Source organism: Megachile rotundata, chromosome 16 (genome assembly GCF_050947335.1).
Source record: "Megachile rotundata isolate GNS110a chromosome 16, iyMegRotu1, whole genome shotgun sequence".
Classification (NCBI taxonomy): domain Eukaryota; kingdom Metazoa; phylum Arthropoda; class Insecta; order Hymenoptera; family Megachilidae; genus Megachile; species Megachile rotundata.
The window spans coordinates 1,498,912-1,514,381 of record NC_134998.1 but is presented as its reverse complement, the minus strand read 5'-3'; the positions used below and the strand labels follow the sequence as shown (position 1 = coordinate 1,514,381).

At 37.3% G+C, this 15,470-nt stretch overlaps 1 pseudogene across 1 annotated transcript; it reads left to right on the top strand.

The window, feature by feature from the left end:
• Positions 1-4,957: 4,957 nt before the first annotated feature.
• LOC105662864 (uncharacterized) lies at positions 4,958-8,916 on the top strand (annotated as a pseudogene). Its single transcript, XR_013040932.1, has 2 exons — positions 4,958-8,375; positions 8,737-8,916. The product of XR_013040932.1 is annotated as an uncharacterized LOC105662864 (transcript).
• The last annotated feature ends 6,554 nt before the right edge of the window (positions 8,917-15,470 follow it).

Here is a 15,470-nt window from a genome sequence, read left to right as displayed (position 1 = left end):
CAATAAGAAGCGTGCGACGACCCGATCGACGATATTTACATACACAATGAATCGTGTACAGCTTGAACAATTAAACATAGAAGGTCTTCGCGAACTGGCAGGACGTCTTGGCCTTGATTTTCGCGGTACGCGCGCGGTACTTTTTGATAGACTTTCTGATAATTTCGAAAGAACCGGATAGCCGGATCAATTTATCATAGTTGACCCCAGCGGCTCTGAAGACCGAGCTTCTACGGAGGATTCTTTTGTAGTGCAAGCGGAGGGTACGAGTGCTACAAGTGATGATATAAGAAACCCGAATATTCAAGAAATTGTACAGGCAATGTTGCAAGCATTAAATTCTAATTCGGGTATACGACCCCGAGGAGAATCTATTTGAGAGCCTGATCGACAAATTTCAGGCCCACCATCATACCCGAGTTACGGATTGCAAGCCAGTGCACTCCAAAACTGGCATCAAGTAAAATTCTCGTCAAAACTTATACCATGTTCACGGAACAGGAAGAGGAAAACGTGGTGTTGTGGTTGGAAAGAATTGTCAGCATCGGACGTCTTTACCAGCTAACAGACGATGTCTTGGTGCTAGAAGCTGTCAACAAACTTGAAGGTCGAGCGTTGAGCTGGTATAACCGTCAATCAGTAGATACGGTAGCGACCTGGGAAGATTTTAACTTTCAGATTAGAGCTTTCTTCTAGAGAAAGGAATCCGTTACAACTACCTTAGCCAGGGTTGGCACTCGCACGTGGAAAATCTATTCCGAGAAGTTCGCGGATTATGCTGAGGATAAATTAAAGTTGTTGCAGTCCTTGAAACTGACTGAAAAAGAAAAAATTGAATTCTTAGCAGATGGAGTCAAGGATCCGTCGTTACGCAGGTTTGCACTTGACTCGTGGGCTACAACAGTGCCGGAATTTATCGAACATATCAGAAGAATAACAGAAGGCACAGTGGTTAGGTTAGGTTAGGTTTGGGCTCGCCCAAAGCAGAGCAGGAGAAGTTTTCCTGCTGTGCCACCCAGTGCCAATCATATGATACAGGGTTTGTCCAATAAGTATCCGGATTGATGTCCTAAAATGAAGTGCGTTGAAGATATACGTACATTGAGTTAATAATCTTCAAAGTATGCCCCTCCTGCATCAATACACCGTTGCCAGCGGGTTTTCCATTGTTTATACGCTTCCTGGAAGTCGGCAAGCGTAAGACTGTTCAGGCACTCCGTCGAAGCTGCTTGAACCGCCTCAATCGTCCCGAAACGATGTCCTTTAAGGCTTCTTTTAATGCGAGGGAACAGAAAAAAATCAGAGGGTGCCATATCTGGACTGTAGGGGTTGGGGGAGGTTGGGGTAGTGTTGTGATGTTATGCTTCGTCAGTATCTGTCTCACAATTAACGACGTGTGACTTGGCGCGTTGTCGTGATGGAGCATCCAGGAATTCGCGATCTCCCTTCGTACGCGGCGTACTTTAAGTCTCAAACGTTCGAGCACTTCTGCGTAAAATTGGCCATTCACTGTTTGTCCAGCAGGCACAAACTCCTTGTGGATAACACCTTTTGCGTCAAAGAAGACAATAAGCATCGATTTTATCCTTGACTTGCTCATGCGAGCCTTTTTCGGTCGAGGAGACCCGCTTGTGTGCCACTCAGCACTTTGCATTTTTGACTCCGGATCGTATTCAAAAATCCATGTTTCGTCACCGGTAATCACTCTGTCTAAAAGATTTGAATCCCTCTCCAAACATTCTAAAAGTTCACGAGAAATCGTCACACGGCGTTCTTTCTGTTCCTCTGTTAAAACCTTCGGAACCAATTTAGCGCACACTTTTCGCATTTGCAAATCCTCGGTTACGATAGAATGAATAGTGGATTTCGTTAAATTTAATTCCTGTGCAATTAAACGAATGCTTAAACGGCGATCGGAATTCAAAATTTCCCGCACTTTGTCGACATTCGTATCGGATCGGGACGACGACGGTCATCCAATTCGTTGCTCGTCTTCAACGTCTTCACGGCCATCTTTGAAATTTTTGTGCCACTCAAAAACACTCGTTCTGGACATGGAATCATCCTTGTAGGCCTGACGAATCATATTAAATGTCTCCGTAGCAGATTTATTTAGCTTAACGCAAAATTTAATCGCACAACGCTGCTCGATGTTTCGTTGCATTTTGATTCTCGACGCGAACGTTAAATACGCTTCCACTTCAAGCACGATATAAACGAAACAAATGGTGGAAAACAAATGAACCTAGATTTTTATTATACATAACAACTTTCCGCATCGATCTAGCTAATAGAGATTGCTCCCTAACCTACCAAACTAGCAGAAAAAAATCAGTCCGGATACTTATTGGACAAACCCTGTATGTACATATTGTAAGAAAACGGGTCATCAAGCCAAAGGCTGGCTCAAGCAACATGCTACAACTGTGGACAAAGAGGTCATCTCAGCCATGGATGCCCAAGATAGAAGACGGCAGCACCAGATCCAACCTTGAATCTCTTGGCGGAAGGTGCATTAATGGAAGATCCAATAGGTGAAGACTCCTTGGCGCGAAATACCGATTCAGTGGAGGAACCCTGTCTGATGTCAGCAGCAGCGAATAACGTAAACTTCGTGAGGAAAGACGTACCGTATATAAATGTTTATAGTTTAGGTAATATGAGTAAGCCACTACGTACACTTGTTGATACAGGTAGCCCTGTCAGTTTGGTTAGAAAATCGGTATACACTAAGCATTTTGCGGACTCTAAGTTATTGCATATTCGGGATGATTTAAATTTAAAGGATATTAATAATTCTTCCCTTACGATTTATGGAAAAATTTGCGATCAGATTCAACTCGAAAAATTAGAGGATCAATGGTTCGATATCACTCTTTTAGTCGTAAACGATGATACCATTTCTTTTGACATGCTTCTAGGAAGAGAATTTTTTGTCGAAACTCAAATTCGAGTAACTTATCATAACGGTGCATTTGAATTTGAGGCTCCTACCGATAGCAACATTAAAGTGAGCACGGTTCTTGCCATCGATGCGATAAAGGAACGAAGTTGCTATGACATAGTACGAGAAAACCTGGATGACGATTTAGATTTTTCCGCAAAAGAACAGCTGCTAACCATATTGCACGAAATAGATTCTCAAAAACTAGAGCCCATTAAAGATAATTTTATGATTAGAGTGCATTTGAAAGACACTTCTTTTTTCAGATACTCACCCAGAAGAATGTCATTTCAGGAAAAAAAAGAACTCCGAGAGATTACTGATGATCTATTAGCACGAGGTATCATAAAACCTAGCATCTCTCCGTATTGTTCACGAGTTGTATTGGTTAATAAGAGAAACGGTACAAAGCGTATGTGTGTTGACCTCCGGCCTCTGAATCAGCGCATTTTTCCGCAAAAATTTCCATTTCCTATAATCGAGGAGCAACTAGACCAGTTCTGCGGAAAAGAAATTTTCACCAAACTGGACCTAAAGGATGGTTTTCACCAATTAGATATACATCCAGACGATACGAAATATTTTTCGTTCGCAACCCCTTATGGTCAGTTTGAATACGTTAAGATGCCCTTTGGATATTCCGAGGCGCCTGCAGAGTTTCAGAAACGTCTCCTGTATATTTTTGATACGTTATTTCGTAGTGGTAAGATAATATTATATATCGACGATGTATTAATTGCGACTTCTACAATATCTGAAAATTTGCAGATTCTGAAAGAGGGTGCTCATTACGTTGAAGAGTTACAGTCTGGAATTAAATTTCGCAAAGTGTTTATTCCTAAAGAAGAGAATTGAATTCTTAGGTTACATGGTATCGGCCGATAGAGTCACTTTAAATCAAAGGCATACAGAAGCCATTGCATCGTTTCCTTATCCGAAAAATTTAAAACAAGTCCAAGGTTTTCTGGGATTAACCAACTATTTTCGTAAATTTATTAAGGATTATGCCTTAAAAGCAAAACCACTACATCACTTAACTAAAAAAGGTGTAGATTTCAATTTCGATGAAAAATGTAAAGAGTTTTTCGATTTGTTAAAAAGGGAATTAATTTCTTTTCACACATTACGCTTTTATGATCCAACGACTGAGACCGAATTGCATACTGATGCAAGCGGTCAAGGATTTGGAGCCATTTTGCTGCAACGACAAAAATCGGGAAAAATGGCCCCAATCGCATATTTTAGCAAAGCAACTAGCGAAACAGAAAAAGCGTATCACAGTTACGAACTAGAAACACTTGCAATAGTATAATAAAAGCTTTAGAACGGTTTCACGTTTATTTGCATGGTATCACTTTCCGAGTTATAATAGACTGCAACTCATTGGCGCTAGTCCTCAAGAAAATAAACATTAATCCTCGAATTTTGAGATGGTCATTACATTTTCAGAATTACAAATTTACTGTAGTACACAGGTCTTCGGATAAGATGGTGCACGTTGACTTTCTAAGTCGGCACATTTTAACCATTAACTTTGTTAGCGATGAGGATGAATTGATGTATAGGCAATTAGCTGATCCAAAGATGAGAGAAATTGCTGAACGTGTCGAATTATATGGGGACAAATACTTTAAACTAATAGATGGTCTTTTATTTTATAATTATAAAGATAAGGATTTATTTGTAGTGCCAAATAATATGGTAAACAAGGTCATCAGACTATACCATGATTGCGTTGGACATGTTGGTAGGGAAAAAACGTTTCACGGTTTCATAGATCATTATTGGTTTCCCAATTTAAAGTTCAAGATCAAACAATATATTGACAATTGTGTAGAATGTCTGTCTCACTCTATAGCTTCAGGAAAACCAGAAGGAGAAATGCAAATTTATGAAAAAGATCCAATCCCGATGCAAACTATTGTATATTGATCACTTTGGCCGTCTTGAAGAAACTAGCGATAAGTTTAAATATATTTTAGTAGATGTAGATTCTTTTACAAAGTTTGTGTGGCTTTTCCCAACAAAGTCTACGGATGAAGCAATTAAGGCTTTAATAACTTTATTTGGACTTATAAGTTACCCAAAAAGAATTGTCAGCGATCGAGGAACAGCGTTTTCGTCTGAGAAATTTTCGAAATTTTTAAATGATAGGAGTATTAGCCATGTTATGACAGGAGTGGCATCTCCATGGGCTAACGGTCAAATGGAGCGAGTAAACCGATTTTTAAAATCCACGTTATCTAAAGTAACAACCGAGCCGTCAAAATGGAAATAGCATCTGGAATCGGTACGGTATGTGATTAATAATACTTTCAACAAAGCTATTAATTCTACGCCTAGTAAGGTTCCATTCGGTTTTAATCAACGTCATCCGGAAGACGAGTCATTATGCATTTTAATTGACAACTTAACTAAATTAGATCATCACTTTGAAAAACAACGGGCTGAAATACGAATAACTGCACAAGAAGTAAACCGCAAACTTCAAGAATACAATAAGTATAGGTATGATAAACGGCATAAGAAAATCACCCCGTATCAGGCAGGAGATTTGGTACTGGTAAAAGTCTTGCAAAACAAACCGGGAACTAATGCGAAATTGACCCCCAAATTTAAAAGTCCATACCAAATAAAAGCTGTTCTTAGAAACAAACGTTTTGTGGTGACAGATATCCCAGAATATAGTATTACTCAAACACCGTACAATACAATTCTATCGGCGGATAAATTGAAACCGTGGATTCGAATTAGTGATCCCAATTTGAAACAATGCAATATGTCAGAAAATGAGAAGTCGGAAACCAACAGTGATCTTGATTCGTTTAATGACAATAATTAGTCTCGAAAATATGCAATTATTGTTTAAGGGGTTAAGTGGGTTTGAAAATGTCAAAAAATCGATTTTTTTTTTATCTTATTAAATAGTACAATGTGTCTAGAATATTCTCCCAAAATTTTAAATCGATTAGAGTAAAATTCTAAGAGATAGACCCTTCGGAAGTTTCGCCCGTCAGGCCACGTCAGCCTGGCGTGTCGCAAGTTTATTGAAGCAGCTACCTAGGTATTGTTTGTTTGTCTTTCTCGCTTGTTTTCTTTTTCTAAGGGCAACTAGTTTTAAATATTTTAGTTGTGTAGACATTATTTATAGATTTAAGAGACTTTTGGATATTAAAGGTTTATTATAGCAGCAATAAAAGACCAAGGAACCGTTGCTTGTCCATTTTTACGCGGCTGGTTTGCACAAAGAACCCGAGGTTGGCGTAGTTGTATTTTTTTCCTTTCTTTTTATCCTTGGGTTTATTACTGTTACGGTAATTTATAAGAGGTAGAATGCCGGATGGGTCACCGTGCAACGGTTTGGGCCGGATGACCCCTGGCCAGGGTAAAGTGAGAATTCCCAATTTGAGGAAAGTCACCCCCTTTCCCACTTTTCATTTTTTTCCCTTCCTAGTGTACCGGCAAGTTGTATATATTTGTACGTAAGTTAAGACGCGGGTTCTATCTTGTTTTACTCACCGAAGAAACAAGTAGGTACTCTCTCTCGTTATTTTGTTATAAGTGTTTGTAAATTTTTACCGAGATTTTCATTCATTTATTTGCAAAATGAGTAAAGTGACTAGATCTGAACGAGTATCTGGTGCTCAGAGAAAAGATTTATCAAAAAAAAGGAAACAAGTATTTAATCCGAAAACTGCAGAGATACATGACGAATCTTTTGCCAGTACATCGGCAAAAAAACTGAAAAGTCAAGAAGAAAAATACGTGCCAGAGGACGGTACTCTTCAATATGCACTTATAGACTTTTTTTTAGTTTTTTCTACGCTATCGACATTTGTGAAGTGCTCGAATGTAATAAATGAAAATGGAGAGGACAAAGTGTGCAATGGCAAAGTGAATTTTAAACAGTGCGTTAAAGTTGGTCTAGGGTTCAAAATTGTGGTGGAGTGTGAAAAGTGCCAACCCAGATACATTTTATCATGTGCGAAAATTGGTAAATCGTATGAAGTAAATCGCCGGTTTATCTTTGTAATGAGAATATTAGGCTTAGGACTTGCCGGATGCAAAAAATTTTGTGGCCTAATGGACATAAGTTGTTCTTTTTTAAATAAATCAACATACGACTTTTATGTTGATAAAATTCATGAATGTGCCAAGATGGTCGCCGAATCACTTTTTTTCTCTGCTGCAAAAGAAGAAAAAAAATTAACGTGTGAAGAAAACGATATTCAAGATACGACAGATGTTACCGTGTCAGGTGATGGAACTTGGAGAAAGCGCGGATATTCGTCCTTATACGGAGTGTCTACAGTAATTGGCTATTATTCCGGAAAAGTTTTAGATATTTTTGTGAAATGCTCCTATTGCAAGTTTTGTGAAGCGTGGAAAAAAAACTGAATACAGCAGAATTTGAAGAGTGGCAAGAAGAACATATTGAAAAAAACCAATGTAGCGCCAATCACCAAGGACCAGCTGGTAATATGGAAGTTACATCAATCGTTGCAATGTTTCAACGATCTTTCGAAAAATACGGCCTCAAATACAAAAATTATATTGGTGACGGGGACTCCAAAACATATACCGGAATAATCAATGCAGAACCTTACGGCAAAAACTTTTTAATAACCAAAAAAGAATGCGTAGGCCATGTGCAAAAGAGGATGGGCACCCGCTTGCGCGATTTGGTGAACAAAACTGTAGAAGAAAAACAAACCAAGGCCGGTAAAACAATAAGGAAAAAAACTCTTTCGGGCAAAGGCAGACTGACTGGCAAATTAATTGACAAGTTAACTATTTATTACGGTCTAGCTATTAGAAGAAACTCTGATTCGGTAGAAAATATGAAAAACGCTATATGGGCAACTTATTTCCATTACACCTCCACAGATAAAAATCCACAACACAACAAATGCCCAAACAGCCCTGATTCATGGTGCACTTGGCAGCGTGCTTCAACTATGAACACACTGTCCTCATTCAAACATGATTATAATCCACTACCAAATGACGTTTCTGTAGCTATCAAGCCCATTTACGAAGAGCTCAGCAAAGAAGAGCTTTTGGAGCGTTGCATCGGTGGCTTTACGCAGAACAACGAAAGTTTCAACCAATTAATTTGGAAAATTACTCCAAAAATACTTCCTGCTGGTTCGAAAATAGTTGAAATCGCTGCATTTGTCGCTGCTGGCACCTTCAACGAAGGAATCGCAGGTTTACTACTTTTTATGCACGGCATGGGTGTTAAACTTGGCCGAAACAGCCATGAGTATGCTCGAAAAGAAGACGAGAATCGCATACTCGTAGCCGAGAAAAAAGCCGACGCTGGGCCTCGAGAAGCTAGGATCCGTCACAGGCAAGAGCAAAAGGATGCCCTAGATATTGCCGCTGCAGCAGGTTCCTTACTTTATGGTGCTGGAATCGATGATTCTATGTAAGTTTAAAAAAAAAATTTTTTCTGCATGTTATTTCAACTTAAAACTTCAATCGCGTTTTTCTCGAAACTTCATTTTTGAAGTCGGTGGACATGATTTCTCAAAAAGTTATGAACCGATCTTGTTCAAATTTTGCACACTTCTTCAAAATAACATTATCTAGTACTTGAACGAAGGATTTTTGTTTCTTTTTATCACAACTTATTTTACGAGGAAATACGTGGTGAAAATGTGACCAAAAAATGAAACTTTTTGTTTATAACTCCGCCAAAATTTCTAATTTTAATTTTTTTTTTTCCTTCGTTCAAGTACGAGCTTTATATACCTGCTAACAGAAACTATATTGTTTTTTAATATCAGATGAACCAGTCAAGAGTTATCGTGACCACGCCGAGAGACCTTTTTTTTGAGAGATCAACGGAAATGAGGTCCCAATGGCTGAATATTCAACATTTTTAAACAAAAATTTCACAAAGTACTCATTAATTATGTATCTTTTAATTTACTAAATTGTTTGAAATAAATATTTCATTTGACATATTAAAAAGAATTAGTAAAAATACGCCTTTTTTAAGCGTTAAACCCCTTAAGTTTAGCATTAGTTTATTAGTTTTCGATTAAGTATTAGTATAAAATAAATATTTACGAAAATTTACAAAAACAAGTATATTATTCGGGGACGAACAATCATGTCAGGCTGGCCGAATCTGTAAGATTTGTACAGTATAGAAATTGTAATAAATAGGATGAGTGGTGGGAGAGCCTCTGCTGGGACGGCGATGTATAAACAGAGTGAGGAATGTGAGTCGAATAGTCGAAATTGGTAAGTTTGGAAGAAGCGAGCGTGCGAACAAAGAATCGGCGAGCGTGTCGATGAGCGGAGTGCAGATTTTTGTATGTTTGCCTATTGTAATGGTTGGATGGGGACTGTGAGAAGTACTTTTATTTTGTATAAACCTTACACCTGTCTGTGGCCTAATTGTTACATATAAAATAACATAGATGTTTGTATACGTATAATGTATACATATACGGTGTTCATTCTATATAAGCAAAAATGTCCTTTCGGATATAAGCAAAAATGTTATCCCCACCACTGGGGGGAAGACCCCTCGAGACGCCCTAGGTTCGCTCGCCGGGAAATGTAACGTGACCCGGGTATTAGTGTATCCGTGAGACAATACCAATGCAATACTTCAATTTCCAATACCTCATACTACAATCAACTGGTTATTGGCAGCAACGTTTACTGAGGTATTTTTGATTATGCGCCGCCTCCGAAAAGGTTGAAATGTATTTAGTATACTACCTAACGAGTAAATAGGTTTCATTCATATCTGTTACGTAATTGTATGATTGAATGAAATAGAAATTATTTTATACTTTTTAGTGCATGTCGAAGTCGGCGTATTTTTTTTCTTAAAATTATTTTATTGGAGAAGGCGTAACTCCTTACATAGTAGAAGGTGGAGTTATTTTCTTCGCTGAGTCCTCCCATTTTCAGCGGGGGAAAAAGTGTTGTAAATTATAATTTTGTTGGTCGAAAGTGTCCTTCCGGCCCGCGCTGACCATGTGGCCTAATCAACCGTAACGGAACATGGCTGGCAGCGTTTATGGTAGGGTAACCTATTCCGCTACGCAGTTCCAAAAGACATAAAATAATTTCGCCGACTTACAGGCTTTAGGGTAGGCTTAACTGCTTACGCCTAAACATCTGTAAACGGTCAATGCTAATTTCTACCAACGCTGCGAACCATGTGCCGCTACACTGAATAAAGTCGAATTTTTGAAGGTGCAGGAGTGAGACAGACGCTGATGTAAACGAGCAAGATGGCCGCAGCGAGACACTCTCCTTAAGCCCTTGCGAACCTCTTCACTTTCTTTTTTGTGATTCTTCTCTGATATGTCTGTTTTTCCGAATTTTTCATTAGTTTTCTACGTCTTTTCCACTTTTTTCATTGTCTCTCGCTATAAATACTTCTTTCCGTTTTCTAACGAGTGTTTGACCATCACTGGGTCAGTCAGTTATAAGCCTTAAAGAAGCTAGTACCGTGCTTTTAAGCACATATTATAAAAATTGTGAAAGAGCCGAACTTACAAAGTCATCATTTTAAATATGCTTTCATTTTTTTCCGTACTCTAGTTATGGGAGCAAGACAAAAATTGTGGTTTGCAGTTTACGGAGAAGTATGTACAGTGAGTCGTCATGTCATGGAAAATGGCAGTGTAATGGTTCGGACTAGTATCAATTGTTGTGGTAAGCTGGAAACGAAAATATCAAGCAAAATAAATACTTAAAATTTATATTAGCAACAGAATGTATCATATTTGTTTTAACTACAAATTCTATACTTGATAAATTATTCAGTGGCTTACCCGACATAATTATTTTACCACTTTTACTTATCTTTACTCCAGTGGTGTCGAAGGTAACGGTCATCCCGGCCTGCTGAATTTTCCGAACCGACAGTAAATTGTATGGGACATCTGGGCAGTAATAGACGTCGTCAATGGTTCCTTGAATACCGATGTTAGTTATAACCTTCATTGAGCCCTTTTTAACTGCTTCAATATACGTGCCGTTCTTCGCCACAGAAATTTTTATTGGCTTGTCCAAAACTGTGAAATTTCTTGTTAGGTCTTCACGGTTGATTAGATGATCAGATGCGCCGGAATCAAGAATAAAAACTATTTTGTTGTCCTTTGCTGTTTTCTCATTTGAATAGTTTCCAGTCATAAACGTAAATCCTGATGTATTAGGTTGTGAGGTATTAGATTCTTTTGAAGTTGACGGTTTTATTATCTGAGTAGTTTGGGCCGTTTTATTTTGATTATTTGCGCTGTATTTTTGCGCCCTCTTATAATAAAAACAGTCTTTTTTTTATGTGTCCTTTTCTTCCACATTGGTGGCATTTAATTATCTGTTCCGTCTTTTTATTATTTGAAAACCAAGGTTTATTTTTAAAATTTTTGCACTGCTTCTTTGAATTGTTATATATTTCAAAACTTTTCCTTTTCGTCGATTGTCCTTTTGTGGTCTGTAACACTTTTAAACCCGTGTCACGGTTCTTACTATTTAACTTAACCTCATGGTCTAAGAGTCTTGTTTTTACGAATACTAGTGTTAAATTGTCTTCCGATAAAGTCTTTGTAGCTGTTATTATACCATCGTAGCACGAAGGTAACGTTAATAAAAGATGTGACACTTTGTCTATTTCTTCCAATTTCGCACCCGCTGCTGACAATTCCGAAATCAAATTTTCAAAAACCGTAAAATGTTTTATCAACGGGACATCACTCTGGAGTTTTAAGGTTAATAATTGTTTTCTTAACGATAATTGTGTAGCAACACTTTTTCGCTCGTATACAGAATTCCGAAACACTTCTTTAGCACTGTCTTCTGTTTGCACGAAACTAAGTAAAGAGTCTGCTAAATACTCTATTATTATATTTTTAGCAGTTCTATCCATTTTAAGCCATTCTTCACTAATCATATCCGGAATTTCGTCGTCAATAACACTTATTAAATTGAGTTCGGCTAATAAAGCGCGAATTCTAAATTTCCAGACGCTGTATTTTTCACCGTCAAACGGTTTAATGTTTCTCTTCATGTTAAAACCTTCCATTGTCTTTTAATATTACTTCTAACTATACACTAAAGTTATATTAATATTATTGTGGAGAATTGCGTCGCGCTTTATATTATTCGCGCCATTTATGTTCTATTGTTTTTGTATGAAATATATGTAATATTCGAGTTGGCAGCAGTGGGAGACAAAAGAATAAAAGTGGAGTCTTCATCGTGGCGTGGCGCGTGGTGCGATGCACACGTGCATTTTGTAATCCGTAAAGATTAAAAGTATATTACAAGTGAAAGATATAATATTAATTAAAAACCCAACAATACTGGTAGCAGAGCGTGGTTCCAGCGACCGAGGAAGGAAATTGCAGAAGAAATAAAGGAGCTATAAGCCGAAATCAAGGTAGGAAGCTGACACGCCGGAAAGTAAAAAGTAACGCCACGAAAGAAAAATGGACAAAATACCAATGAGTTCTGTTCCTCAACTTACGGGTACAAACTATTACGTTTGGTCTATAAAATTAGAAGCTATATTATGCCTGAAGAAGGTGAAATACGTTCTTGAAACGAATCGACCTGTAACCGACGAAATTGCGCGGGGAAAATGGGACAGCGATAACGAAGACGTTGTATCCATTATAAAACTAACATTGTCCGATGACCAGGCTATGTAATTCGCAAGCGAAACCAGTGCAAAGGATCTGTGGACAAAAATCAGAGAAACATACGTGGGACGCATTGAAGATTCCAAAATCGACGCTACAGTCGAATTACGCAGTATATTAATGGACGAAAAAGAGACGATCGCAGATTACGTCGCACGTGCACGAGGTATGGCATCAAAATGTAAAAGCCTAGGTGTTAATATTTCAGATCGAGAACTCGTTTACTATGTTGTGAGAGGTTTGAACGGTAAATTTAATCGCATAAGAAGTACATTAAAAACGCAGCGAGAGAAGAAACTCGACGATGTGCTAGAAGATTTAAGGGAAGAAGAAAGAGAGCTGAATAGTCAGAAAAAACGGAACGATGCAGCCTACGCAGTGAGAGATGGAAAATGCAACGCCGAGAAGAAATGTTACGTATGTAAAAAATCTGGACATTTATCAAAATCACCGAAGGCAACACTTATTGTGTTGAATAAATTCAACATTTAATTAGTTGTTTAGTTCATTTAATTCATTTCAAAGTTTCAATTAGTTTATTTATTTTTCCTTTTTGTTGTTTGATTAAATCGCGAAATTAAACCAAGCGCTCATAGCGCTTCTTGAGAATTGAACCTCGCCAACAAAGTCCCTAAATTCAACAAGAAGAATCGCAACAATATCGACTAACAAAAAAATTATTTGAAGTCCTAACAGCAGAAGAAACACATACATTGTCGTGATATACCGAATGTAACATTTTATTATTAGATTAGCCTGCGTGTTCCCGTATTGTTAATCCCACAGGAAAATGAGGAATATTAGTACGAACATTTTTTTTAAATACTTGTGCGTATTCAAATGCAAATAAATTAAACCTTGCAATAACTAATACGTGGAACATTGTGGCGAAAAATATAGTAAAATATTTTATTCCTAGTATGCCAAATAAATTTTTGTATGCAATTTGGAATGGTGAAATCACGATAAGTCATTAAGTTTCATATGTTTGTACATAAGACACAATAAAATAATTTTTCTTAAACAATTACATATTATAGTTATGAAATGTCTGAAAATTAGTTTTCATGTAAATCTGAATATTTATGTTAATATATCAGGTTTTGTTTATAAAATTAGTTTATTGGTATATTTATGTAACACATTGTACCCTTTTGTCCCTTTTACGACGTACATTTATGTCTTTATTTGTATAATATCGTGAAGTAGAGTATTGGGGATGATAATAAACACGTTGAACTTCCAATTATGTTCACAATTATTGATGTACTCAATAGTTGCTTCCCTTTATGATTCATGTAAGCAAAGATAAAATGTGTAAATCTCTTTTCTCGGCGGTTTTTCAAGTTCATAATAAATACAGAAATTTTACTTGTAACATGCACCATCATCATATGCAGAATTTTCACACATTTCAAGCAACATTTAACGCAAGTTTATTTACCGATCCTCTGGACATTCCCTTTAAACTCAAAATACGAATACAATGAGGGTTCTTACAAAAACTAATTGTCGCATTTCCTCGAGCGGGGAAAAAGCCAGTGACTGGGAACGGAATGGACAGAGGTTCGTTGGCAAGGATTGGTCGGGTCAGTTTAGAAGATCCGTGACCAACGAGAAAGAAAAAATTGACGTAGACCAGCTACACGCGTGGCAGCTTAATTACCGTCCACACTCGAGTGTGAAATTGTCAATTACTACTGAAACAGACTCTCTCTTTCTCTCTTAGTTTCAGTTTTCCAATTAACCTAAAAGTACATTCGATACTATTCCCTATCGACGTGTTCGTGCTTGTGTTTTGAAAAATCAGACCAACTACAGTTGCATAGAAATGGTTAAGAAAAAATGATACTATAAGTATGCTTGATTTCAAGTTTGTTGATAATGTTTAGAGTCACATTACATATAATGTTTAATTCAGAGATCAAAAACAGTAGTTATTATTTTTTGAATGGGAAAAGCCGTTGAGTAAAATGGAATCCACTTAAGTCCCAAAAGGAATATTTCTCGAAGTGACATGAATAAAAAATGTTAATTGCTAATTATTCTGATTATTAATGTCTATTATTAATGACTAAACTTTTTGGATTATTAATAACTATTATTATAGTTGTCAGATAATCATTATCAATAAATTAGTAATAAATTTAATTTGAAATTTATTCGGTTATCAATAACCATTGTTACGGCCTACCCGCGTAAAGGTAGGTTTCTTCCTTACCTGACACACCAACGATCCCCCTCCCAGGTGACGTAGGGCCCGGGTGACGTAGGAACGGAGGACAAAACCATCGATAACGGTTCGCGGTCCTCAGAAATCGTCCTCGTTACGTGCGAAAAGACAACAACAAGCGTGAAAAGACTAAACGATTATTTTTCTGTATTCTTTATTGTTCGGTTAATCTAGCGTTCGTACAATTGTAATTTGTGTAATCCGTCGAGTGTCTTCATTTGTCTCAATTATTGTTGTGTATTAAACTGTTAATCTAAACGTGTACTCTTTCGTTTCTCTTGAACACTTTCCCCCTCGTTACGTTACTTCTTTCGCTTCTTGCCGAAACAACCATTAAGATAAAGTACTAGTAGTTGACACTTTAAGGAATTTCTTGTCTAATTTGTTCACGTAGCTCAGACTACGTTCACTTTATGAAAAATTTATGATTAGCAGTCGTTGCACAAACTATTCTTCTATTATATTACAACAAGTATTCATTTCAGATGGCAGTTATAAATTTTTTTCTTTTTTTCTTCTAAACGTAAAATTTGATTCAATAGTTGACACCCAGCAGAAATAGAAAATTTAGTAGTTGACACCCTTTGTTTCAGTAGTTGACACAGAGAGAAAATCC